Raw genomic sequence first — 12,085 nt, forward strand, 5'->3', positions numbered from 1 at the left:
TTTTAAATTATTAAGAGGTGAATAAATTGATATCAAATTACAAACTGGTAAAATATAAAAGTTTGTTTAATAGAAGTGTGAATATAAATTTTATTTAAAAAAATATATATAAAATGGAATTTATATAATAAATTATTAAATTTTAAAAGAGTTTAGTCCATAGGTTGCTGAAATCGAGAAAAACTTAACGAGAGGCTTAACGAATGCAAAGGTAATGCGTTTGCGGGACTTGAACCCGTTCTACAAACGCAATTTCATTATATGTACTTTCTTTGTATAACGTTATTACATTTACATTCTCAACTGGGAATGTCATAATGTTATTGAGAATATGAATTATGTAATTTTCGAATCTCTATATCTAGGTGAGGCCTAAGCGCATATCCTTAAACAATTCTTGGATTCAATGCAATATTTCATCTTGTTTGTCTTCCTTAGGTTTGAACCAAAGACCATCTTATGAAATTCAATGAGTAAGTTAAAAATAACAAATAATTAACAGAATATTTTGTTACAAAAGTATACACTGAAGGGGTCCATGTATATTATTAAAAAGTAAGTGATATAATAGAGGGTAATGTAGAAAAAAATAATAAAAATTACAAAAATCAAGTAATACGAAACTTTCATTTCAAGTTTCAACAACCGATTGAAACAAACTTGTTTTAGTAGATATTTTAAAAATATTAAGAGGTGAATAAATTGATATCAAAATTACAAACTGGTAAAATATAAAAGAGTTTAGTCCATTAGGGACTAAAGCGAAACTTAACGAAATTAAGCTCTGGGCTGCATGTTTGGTTTGCTTAATTCGAGAGGCTTAACGGAATGCAAAGGTAAATGCGTTTGCCGGGAGTCGAACCCAGGCCTATTGCTTGGAAGGCAATTATCCTAATCGTTGGACTACAAACGCAATTTCATTATATGGTACTTTCTTTGTATAACGCTATGACATCTACATTCTCAACCGGGAATGTCATAATGTTATTGAGAATATGAATTATGTAATTTTCGAATCCCTATTTCTAGGTGAGGCCTAAACGCATATCCTTAAACAATTCTTGGATTCAATGCAATATTTCATCTTGTTTGTCTTCCTTAGGTTTGAACCAAAGACCTTCTTATGAAATTCAATGAGTAAGTTAAAAACAATAAATAATTAACAGAATATTTTTTACAAAAGTATACACTGACGGGGTCCATGTGTATTTATGAAAAAGTAAGTGATATAATAGAGGGTAATGTATAAAAAAATAATAAAAATTACAAAAATCAAAATAATACGAAGCTTTCATTTCAAGTTTCAACAACCAATTGAACCAACTTGTTTTAGTAGATATTTTAAAAATATTAAGAGGTGAATAAATTGATATCAAAATTAGAAACTGGTAAAATATAAAATTTGTTTAATAGAAGTGTGAATATAAATTTTATTTAAAAAATATATATATAAAATGGAATTTATATAATAAATTATTAAATTTGAAAAGAGTTTAGTCCATAGGGTTGCTTAAATCGAGAAGCAAAACTTAACGACAATTACGCTCTACGGCTTGCTTATTTCGAGAGGCTTAACGAATGCAAAGGTAATGCGTTTGTCGGGAGTTGAACCCGGGTCTATTGCTTGGAAGGCAATTATCCTAACCGTTGGACTACAAACGCAATTTCATTATATGGTACTTTCTTTTTATAACGCTATGACATTTACATTCTCAACCGGGAATGTCATAATGTTATTGAGAATATGAATTATGTAATTTTCGAATCTCTATATCTAGGTGAGGCCTAAGCGGCATATCCTTAAACAATTCTTGGATTCAATGCAATATTTCATCTTGTTTGTCTTCCTTAGGTTCGATACAAAGACCTTCTTATGAAATTCAATGAGTAAGTTAAAAACAATAAATAATTAACAGAATATTTTGTTACAAAAGTATACAATGAAGGGGTCCATGTATATTTATTAAAAAGTAAGTGATATAATAGAGGGTAATGTAGAAAAAAATAATAAAAATTACAAAAATCAAGTAATACGAAACTTTCATTTCAAGTTTCAACAACCGATTGAACAAACTTGTTTTAGTAGATATTTTAAAAATATTAAGAGGTGAATAAATTGATATCAAAATTACAAACTGGTAAAATATAAAAGAGTTTAGTCCAGAAGGTTGCTTAAACTCGAGAAGCCAAACTTAACGAAATTAAGCTCTGGGGCTGCATGTTTGGTTTGCTTAATTCGAGAGGCTTAACGAATGCAAAGGTAATGCGTTTGCCGGGAGTCGAACCAAGGTCTATTGCTTGGAAGGCAATTATCCTAACTGTTGGTCAACAAACGCAACTTCATTATATGGTACTTTCTTTGTATAATGCTATGACATCTACATTCTCAACCGGGAATGTCATAATGTTATTGAGAATATGAATTATGTAATTTTCGAATCCCTATTTCTAGGTGAGGCCTAAACGCATATCCTTAAACAATTCTTGGATTCAATGCAATATTTCTTCTTGTTTGTCTTCCCTAGGTTTGAACCAAAGACCTTCTTATGAAAATTCAATGAGTAAGTTAAAAACAATAAATAATTAAACAGAATATTTTGTTACAAAAGTATACACTGAAGGGGTCCATGTGATATTTATTAAAAATTAAGTGATATAATAGAGGGTAATGTAGAAAAAAAATAATAAAAATTACAAAAAATCAAAATAATACGAAGCTTTCATTTCAAGTTTCAACAACCGATTGAAAAAACTTGTTTTAGTTAGATATTTTAAAATTATTAAGAGGGGAATAAATTGATATCATAATTACAAACTGGTGAAAATATAAAAGTTTGTTTAATAGAAGTGTGAATATAAATTTTATTTAAAAAAATATATATAAAATGGAATTTATATAATAAATTATTAAATTTTAAAAGAGTTTAGTCCATAGGTTGCTGAAATCGAGAAGCCAAAACCTTAACGAGAGGCTTAACGAATGCAAAGGTAATGCGTTTGCCGGAGTTAACCCCGTGTCTATTGCTTGGAAGGCAATTATCCTAACCGTTGGACTACAAACGCAATTTCATTATATGGTACTTTCTTTGTATAACGCTATGACATTGGACTACAAACCAATTTTCTTAACCATTGACTACAAACGCTTTACTATATATACTTCTTTGTATAACGCTATGACATCTACATTCTCAACCCGGGAATGTCATAATGTTATTGAGAATATGAATTATGTAATTTTCGAATCCCTATTTCTTAGGTGAGGCCTAAACGCATATCCGTAAACAATTCCTTGGATTCAATGCAATATTTCTTCTTGTTTGTCTTCCTTAGGTTTCGAACCAAAGACCTTCTTATGAAATTCAATGAGTAAGTTAAAAACAATAAATAATTAACAGAATATTTTTTACAAAAGTATACACTGACGGGGTCCATGTGTATTTATGAAAAAGTAAGTGATATAATAGAGGGTAATGTATAAACAAATAATAAAAATTACAAAAATCAAAATAATACGAAAGCTTTCATTTCAAGTTTCAACAACCGATTGAACCAACTTGTTTTAGTAGATATTTTTAAAAATATTAAGAGGTGAATAAATTGATATCAAAATTACAAACTGGTAAAATATAAAAGTTTGTTTAATAGAATGTGAATATAAATTTTATAAAAAAATATATATATAATGGAATTTATATAATAAATATTAAATTGAAAAGAGTTAGTCCATAGGGCTTGCTTAAATCGAGAAGCAAAACTAACAAATGTTTGCTCTAGGGCTAATTCGAGAGGCTTAACGAATGCAAAGGTAATGCGTTTGCCGGGAGTTGAACCAGGGTCTATTGCTTGGAAGGCAATTATCCTAACCGTTGGACTACAAACGCAATTTCATTATATGGTACTTTCTTTGTATAACGCTATGACATTTACATTCTCAACCGGGAATGTCATAATGTTATTGAGAATATGAATTATGTAATTTTCGAATCCCTATATTCTAGGTGAGGCCTAAACGCATATCCTTAAACAATTCTTGGATTCAATGCAATATTTCTTCTTGTTTGTCTTCCTTAGGTTTGAACCAAAGACCTTCTTATGAAATTCAATGAGTAAGTTAAAAACAATAAATAATTAACAGAATATTTTTTACAAAAGTAATACACTGACGGGGTCCATGTGTATTTATGAAAAAGTAAGTGATATAATAGAGGGTAATGTATAAAAAAATAATAAAAATTACAAAAATCAAAATAATACGAAGCTATTCATTTCAAGTTTCAACAACCGATTGAACCAACTTGTTTTAGTTGATATTTTAAAAATATTAAGAGGTGAATAAATTGATATCAAAATTACAAACTGGTAAAATATAAAAGTTTGTTTAATAGAAGTGTGAATATAAATTTTATTTAAAAAATATATATAAAATTGGAATTTATATAATAAATTATTAAATTGAAAAGAGTTTAGTCCATAGGGTTGCTTAAATCGAGAAGCAAAACTTAACGAAATTACGCTCTACGGCTTGCTTAATTCGAGAGGCTTAACGAATGCAAAGGTAATGCGTTTGCCGGGAGTTGAACCCGGGTCTATTGCTTGGAAGGCAATTATCCTAACCGTTGGACTACAAACACAATTTCATTATATGGTACTTTCTTTGTATAACGCTATGACATTTACATTCTCAACCGGGAATGTCATAATGTTATTGAGAATATGAATTATGTAATTTTCGAATCTCTATATCTAGGTGAGGCCTAAGCGCATATCCTTAAACAATTCTTGGATTCAATGCAATATTTCATCTTGTTTGTCTTCCTTAGGTTCGAACCAAAGACCTTCTTATGAAATTCAATGAGTAAGTTAAAAACAATAAATAATTAACAGAATATTTTTTACAAAAGTATACACTGACGGGGTCCATGTGTATTTATGAAAAAGTAAGTGATATAATAGAGGGTAATGTATAAAACAAATAATAAAAATTACAAAAATCAAAATAATACGAAAGCTTTCATTTCAAGTTTCAACAACCGATTGAACCAACTTGTTTTAGTAGATATTTTAAAAATATTAAGAGGTGAATAAATTGATATCAAAATTACAAACTGGTAAAATATAAAAGTTTGTTTAATAGAAGTGTGAATATAAATTTTATTTAAAAAATATATATATATAATGGAATTTATATAATAAATTATTAAATTTGAAAAGAGTTTAGTCCATAGGGTTTGCTTAAATCGAGAAGCAAAACTTAACGAAATTATGCTCTAGGGCTAATTCGAGAGGCTTAACGAATGCAAAGGTAATGCGTTTGCCGGGAGTTGAACCCGGGTCTATTGCTTGGAAGGCAATTATCCTAACCGTTGGACTACAAACGCAATTTCATTATATGGTACTTTCTTTGTATAACGCTATGACATTTACATTCTCAACCGGGAATGTCATAATGTTATTGAGAATATGAATTATGTAATTTTCGAATCCCTATTTCTAGGTGAGGCCTAAACGCATATCCTTAAACAATTCTTGGATTCAATGCAATATTTCTTCTTGTTTGTCTTCCTTAGGTTTGAACCAAAGACCTTCTTATGAAATTCAATGAGTAAGTTAAAAACAATAAATAATTAACAGAATATTTTTTACAAAAGTATACACTGACGGGGTCCATGTGTATTTATGAAAAAGTAAGTGATATAATAGAGGGTAATGTATAAAAAAATAATAAAAATTACAAAAATCAAAATAATACGAAGCTTTCATTTCAAGTTTCAACAACCGATTGAACCAACTTGTTTTAGTTGATATTTTAAAAATATTAAGAGGTGAATAAATTGATATCAAAATTACAAACTGGTAAAATATAAAAGTTTGTTTAATAGAAGTGTGAATATAAATTTTATTTAAAAATATATATATAAATGGAATTTATATAATAAATTATTAAATTTGAAAAGAGTTTAGTCCATAGGGTTGCTTAAATCGAGAAGCAAAACTTAACGAAATTACGCTCTACGGCTTGCTTAATTCGAGAGGCTTAACGAATGCAAAGGTAATGCGTTTGCCGGGAGTTGAACCCGGTCTATTGCTTGGAAGGCAATTATCCTAACCGTTGGACTACAAACGCAATTTCATTATATGGTACTTTCTTTGTATAACGCTATGACATTTACATTCTCAACCGGGAATGTCATAATGTTATTGAGAATATGAATTATGTAATTTTCGAATCTCCTATATCTAGGTGAGGCCTAAAGCGCATATCCTTAAACAATTCTTGGATTCAATGCAATATTTCATCTTGTTTGTCTTCCTTAGGTTCGAACCAAAGACCTTCTTATGAAATTCAATGAGTAAGTTAAAACAATAAATAATTAACAGAATATTTTTTACAAAAGTATACACTGCACGGGGTCCATGTGTATTTATGAAAAAGTAAGTGATATAATAGAGGGTAATGTATAAACAAATAATAAAAATTACAAAAATCAAAATAATACGAAGCTTTCATTTCAAGTTTCAACAACCGATTGAACCAACTTGTTTTAGTAGATATTTTAAAAATATTAAGAGGTGAATAAATTGATATCAAAATTACAAACTGGTAAAATATAAAAGTTTGTTTAATAGAAGTGTGAATATAAATTTTATTTAAAAAATATATATATAAAATGGAATTTATATAATAAATTATTAAATTTGAAAAGAGTTTAGTCCATAGGGTTGCTTAAATCGAGAAGCAAAACTTAACGAAATTATGCTCTACGGGCTAATTCGAGAGGCTTAACGAATGCAAAGGTAATGCGTTTGCCGGGAGTTGAACCCGGGTCTATTGCTTGGAAGGCAATTATCCTAACCGTTGGACTACAAACGCAATTTCATTATATGGTACTTTCTTTGTATAACGCTATGACATTTACATTCTCAACCGGGAATGTCATAATGTTATTGAGAATATGAATTATGTAATTTTCGAATCTCTATATCTAGGTGAGGCCTAAGACGCATATCCTTAAACAATTCTTGGATTCAATGCAATATTTCATCTTGTTTGTCTTCCTTAGGTTCGAACCAAAGACCTTCTTATGAAATTCAATGAGTAAGTTAAAAACAATAAATAATTAACAGAATATTTTTTACAAAAGTATACACTGACGGGGTCCATGTGTATTTATGAAAAAGTAAGTGATATAATAGAGGGTAATGTATAAAAAAATAATAAAAATTACAAAAATCAAAATAATACGAAGCTTTCATTTCAAGTTTCAACAACCGATTGAAACAACTTGTTTTAGTAGATATTTTAAAAATATTAAGAGGTGAATAAATTGATATCAAAATTACAAACTGGTAAAATATAAAAGAGTTTAGTCCATAAGGTTGCTTAAATCGAGAAGCCAAACTTAACGAAATTAAGCTCTAGGGGCTGCATGTTTGGTTTGCGTAATTCGAGAGGCTTAACGAATGCAAAGGTAATGCGTTTGCCGGGAGTCGAACCCAGGTCTATTGCTTGGAAGGCAATTATCCTAACCGTTGGTACTACAAACGCAATTTCATTATATGGTACTTTCTTTGTATAACGCTATGACATCTACATTCTCAACCGGGAATGTCATAATGTTATTGAGAATATGAATTATGTAATTTTCGAATCCCTATTTCTAGGTGAGGCCTAAACGCATATCCTTAAACAATTCTTGGATTCAATGCAATATTTCTTCTTGTTTGTCTTCCTTAGGTTTGAACCAAAGACCTTCTTATGAAATTCAATGAGTAAGTTAAAAACAATAAATAATTAACAGAATATTTTTTACAAAAGTATACACTGACGGGGTCCATGTGTATTTATGAAAAAGTAAGTGATATAATAGAGGGTAATGTATAAACAAATAATAAAAATTACAAAAATCAAAATAATACGAAGCTTTCATTTCAAGTTTCAACAACCGATTGAACCAACTTGTTTTAGTAGATATTTTAAAAATATTAAGAGGTGAATAAATTGATATCAAAATTACAAACTGGTAAAATATAAAAGTTTGTTTAATAGAAGTGTGAATATAAATTTTATTTAAAAAATATATATATAAATGGAATTTATATAATAAATTATTAAATTTGAAAAGAGTTTAGTCCATAGGGTTGCTTAAATCGAGAAGCAAAACTTAACGAAATTACGCTCTACGGCTTGCTTAATTCGAGAGGCTTAACGAATGCAAAGGTAATGCGTTTGCCGGGAGTTGAACCCGGGTCTATTGCTTGGAAGGCAATTATCCTAACCGTTGGACTACAAACGCAATTTCATTATATGGTACTTTCTTTTTATAACGCTATGACATTTACATTCTCAACCGGGAATGTCATAATGTTATTGAGAATATGAATTATGTAATTTTCGAATCTCTATATCTAGGTGAGGCCTAAGCGCATATCCTTAAACAATTCTTGGATTCAATGCAATATTTCATCTTGTTTGTCTTCCTTAGGTTCGAACCAAAGACCTTCTTATGAAATTCAATGAGTAAGTTAAAAACAATAAATAATTAACAGAATATTTTGTTACAAAAGTATACACTGAAGGGGTCCATGTATATTTATTAAAAAGTAAGTGATATAATAGAGGGTAATGTAGAAAAAAATAATAAAAATTACAAAAATCAAATAATACGAAACTTTCATTTCAAGTTTCAACAACCGATTGAACAAACTTGTTTTAGTAGATATTTTAAAAATATTAAGAGGTGAATAAATTGATATCAAAATTACAAACTGGTAAAATATAAAAGAGTTTAGTCCATAAGGTTGCTTAAATCGAGAAGCGAAACTTAACGAAATTAAAGCTCTAGGGGCTGCATGTTTGGTTTGCGTTAATTCGAGAGGCTTAACGAATGCAAAGGTAATGCGTTTGCCGGGAGTTCGAACCCAGGTCTATTGCTTGGAAGGCAATTATCCTAACCGTTGGTACTACAAACGCAATTTCATTATATGGTACTTTCTTTGTATAACGCTATGACATCTACATTCTCAACCGGGAATGTCATAATGTTATTGAGAATATGAATTATGTAATTTTCGAATCCCTATTTCTAGGTGAGGCCTAAACGCATATCCTTAAACAATCCTTGGATTCAATGCAATATTTCTTCTTGTTTGTCTTCCCTTAGGTTTGAACCAAAGACCTTCTTATGAAATTCAATGAGTAAGTTAAAAACAATAAATAATTAACAGAATATTTTTTACAAAAGTATACACTGACGGGGTCCATGTGTATTTATGAAAAAGTAAGTGATATAATAGAGGGTAATGTATAAACAAATAATAAAAATTACAAAAATCAAAATAATACGAAGCTTTCATTTCAAGTTTCAACAACCGATTGAACCAACTTGTTTTAGTAGATATTTTAAAAATATTAAGAGGTGAATAAATTGATATCAAAATTACAAACTGGTAAAATATAAAAGTTTGTTTAATAGAAGTGTGAATATAAATTTTATTTAAAAAAATATATATAAAATGGAATTTATATAATAAATTATTAAATTTGAAAAGAGTTTAGTCCATAGGGTTGCTTAAATCGAGAAGCAAAACTTAACGAAATTATGCTCTAGGGCTAATTCGAGAGGCTTAACGAATGCAAAGGTAATGCGTTTGCCGGGAGTTGAACCCGGGTCTATTGCTTGGAAGGCAATTATCCTAACCTGTTGGACTACAAACACAATTTCATTATATGGTACTTTCTTTGTATAACGCTATGACATTTACATTCTCAACCGGGAATGTCATAATGTTATTGAGAATATGAATTATGTAATTTTCGAATCTCTATATCTAGGTGAGGCCTAAGCGCATATCCTTAAACAATTCTTGGATTCAATGCAATATTTCATCTTGTTTGTCTTCCTTAGGTTCGAACCAAAGACCTTCTTATGAAATTCAATGAGTAAGTTAAAAACAATAAATAATTAACAGAATATTTTTTACAAAAGTATACACTGACGGGGTCCATGTGTATTTATGAAAAAGTAAGTGATATAATAGAGGGTAATGTATAAACAAATAATAAAAATTACAAAAATCAAAATAATACGAAGCTTTCAATTTCAAGTTTCAACAACCGATTGAACCAACTTGTTTTAGTAGATATTTTAAAAATATTAAGAGGTGAATAAATTGATATCAAATTACAAACTGGTAAAATATAAAAGAGTTTAGTCCATAAGGTTGCTTAAATCGAGAAGCGAAACTTAACGAAATTAAGCTCTAGGGCTGCATGTTTTTGCTAATTCGAAGGCTTAACGAATGCAATGGTAATGCGTTTGCCAGGAGTCGAACCCAGGTCTATTGCTTGGAAGGCAATTATCCTAACCGTTGGACTACAAACGCAATTTCATTATATGGTACTTTCTTTGTATAACGCTATGACATCTACATTCTCAACCGGGAATGTCATAATGTTATTGAGAATATGAATTATCGTAATTTTCGAATCCCTATTTCTAGGTGAGGCCTAAACGCATATCCTTAAACAATTCTTGGATTCAATGCAATATTTCATCTTGTTTGTCTTCCTTATGGTTCGAACCAAAGACTTTCTTATGAAATTCAATGAGTAAGTTAAAAACAATAAATAATTAACAGAATATTTTTTACAAAAGTATACACTGACGGGGTCCATGTGTATTATTAAAAAGTAAGTGATATAATAGAGGGTAATGTAGAAAACAATAATAAAAATTACAAAATCAAATAATACGAAACTTTCATTTCAAGTTTCAACAACCGATTGAACAACTTGTTTTAGTAGATATTTTAAAAATATTAAGAGGTGAATAAATTGATATCAAAATTACAAACTGGTAAAATTAAAAAGAGTTTAGTCCATAAGGTTGCTTAAATCGAGAAGCGAAACTTAACGAAATTAAGCTCTAGGGCTGCATGTTTGGTTTGCGTAATTCGAGAGGCCTTAACGAATGCAAAGGTAATGCGTTTGCCGGGAGTTTGAACCCAGGTCTATTGCTTGGAAGGCAATTATCCTAACCGTTTGGACTACAAACGCAATTTCATTATATGGTACTTTCTTTGTATAACGCTATGACATCTACATTCTCAACCGGGAATGTCATAATGTTATTGAGAATATGAATTATGTAATTTTCGAATCCCTATTTCTAGGTGAGGCCTAAACGCATATCCTTAAACAATCCTTGGATTCAATGCAATATTTCTTCTTGTTTGTCTTCCTTAGGTTTGAACCAAAGACCTTCTTATGAAATTCAATGAGTAAGTTAAAAAACAATAAATAATTAACAGAAAATTTTTACAAAAGTATACACTGACGGGGTCCATGTGTATTTATGAAAAAGTAAGTGATATAATAGAGGGTAATGTATAAACAAATAATAAAAATTACAAAAATCAAAATAATACAAAGCTTTCATTTCAAGTTTCAACAACCGATTGAACCAACTTGTTTTAGTAGATATTTTTAAAAATATTAAGAGGTGAATAATAAATTGATATCAAAATTACAAACTGGTAAAATATAAAAGTTTGTTTAATGGAAGTGTGAATATAAATTTTATTTTAAAAAAATATATATAAAATTGAATTTATATAATAAATTATTAAATTTGAAGAGAGTTTAGTCCTTAGGGTTGCTTAAATCGAGAAGCAAAACTTAACGAAATTATGCTCTAGGCTAATTCGAGAGGCTTAACGAATGCAAAGGTAATGCGTTTGCCGGGAGTTGAACCCGCGTCTATTGCTTGGAAGGCAATTATCCTAACCGTTGGACTACAAACACAATTTCATTATATGGTACTTTCTTTTTATAACGCTATGACATTTACATTCTCAACCGGGAATGTCATAATGTTATGAGAATATGAATTATGTAATTTTCGAATCTCTATATCTAGGTGAGGCCTAAGCGCATATCCTTAAACAATTCTTGGATTCAATGCAATATTTCATCTTGTTTGTCTTCCTTAGGTTCAAACCAAAGACCTTCTTATGAAATTCAATGAGTAAGTTAAAAACAATAAATAATTAACAGAATATTTTTTACAAAAGTATACACTGA

The 12,085-nt window shown here is 29.4% G+C and overlaps 10 non-coding genes across 10 annotated transcripts; all 10 read right to left on the reverse strand.

The window, feature by feature from the left end:
- Positions 1–841: 841 nt before the first annotated feature.
- Positions 842–913, reverse strand: TRNAG-UCC. The gene has a single exon. It is a non-coding gene; the product is annotated as a tRNA-Gly (tRNA).
- A 677-nt stretch (positions 914–1,590) lies between these two features.
- TRNAG-UCC lies at positions 1,591–1,662 on the reverse strand. Its single transcript has one exon. It is a non-coding gene; the product is annotated as a tRNA-Gly (tRNA).
- A 2,150-nt stretch (positions 1,663–3,812) lies between these two features.
- TRNAG-UCC lies at positions 3,813–3,884 on the reverse strand. Its single transcript has one exon. It is a non-coding gene; the product is annotated as a tRNA-Gly (tRNA).
- Positions 3,885–4,562: 678 nt separating this feature from the next.
- TRNAG-UCC lies at positions 4,563–4,634 on the reverse strand. The gene has a single exon. It is a non-coding gene; the product is annotated as a tRNA-Gly (tRNA).
- A 675-nt stretch (positions 4,635–5,309) lies between these two features.
- TRNAG-UCC lies at positions 5,310–5,381 on the reverse strand. Its single transcript has one exon. It is a non-coding gene; the product is annotated as a tRNA-Gly (tRNA).
- Positions 5,382–6,056: 675 nt separating this feature from the next.
- TRNAG-UCC lies at positions 6,057–6,127 on the reverse strand. The gene has a single exon. It is a non-coding gene; the product is annotated as a tRNA-Gly (tRNA).
- A 675-nt stretch (positions 6,128–6,802) lies between these two features.
- On the reverse strand, positions 6,803–6,874 carry TRNAG-UCC. Its single transcript has one exon. It is a non-coding gene; the product is annotated as a tRNA-Gly (tRNA).
- A 1,351-nt stretch (positions 6,875–8,225) lies between these two features.
- Positions 8,226–8,297, reverse strand: TRNAG-UCC. Its single transcript has one exon. It is a non-coding gene; the product is annotated as a tRNA-Gly (tRNA).
- A 1,349-nt stretch (positions 8,298–9,646) lies between these two features.
- Positions 9,647–9,719, reverse strand: TRNAG-UCC. Its single transcript has one exon. It is a non-coding gene; the product is annotated as a tRNA-Gly (tRNA).
- A 595-nt stretch (positions 9,720–10,314) lies between these two features.
- TRNAG-UCC lies at positions 10,315–10,386 on the reverse strand. The gene has a single exon. It is a non-coding gene; the product is annotated as a tRNA-Gly (tRNA).
- Positions 10,387–12,085: the final 1,699 nt, after the last annotated feature.

The sequence above is a fragment of the Ipomoea nil genome, unplaced genomic scaffold (genome assembly GCF_001879475.1).
Source record: "Ipomoea nil cultivar Tokyo-kokei standard unplaced genomic scaffold, Asagao_1.1 scaffold1934, whole genome shotgun sequence".
NCBI classification, from domain to species: domain Eukaryota; kingdom Viridiplantae; phylum Streptophyta; class Magnoliopsida; order Solanales; family Convolvulaceae; genus Ipomoea; species Ipomoea nil.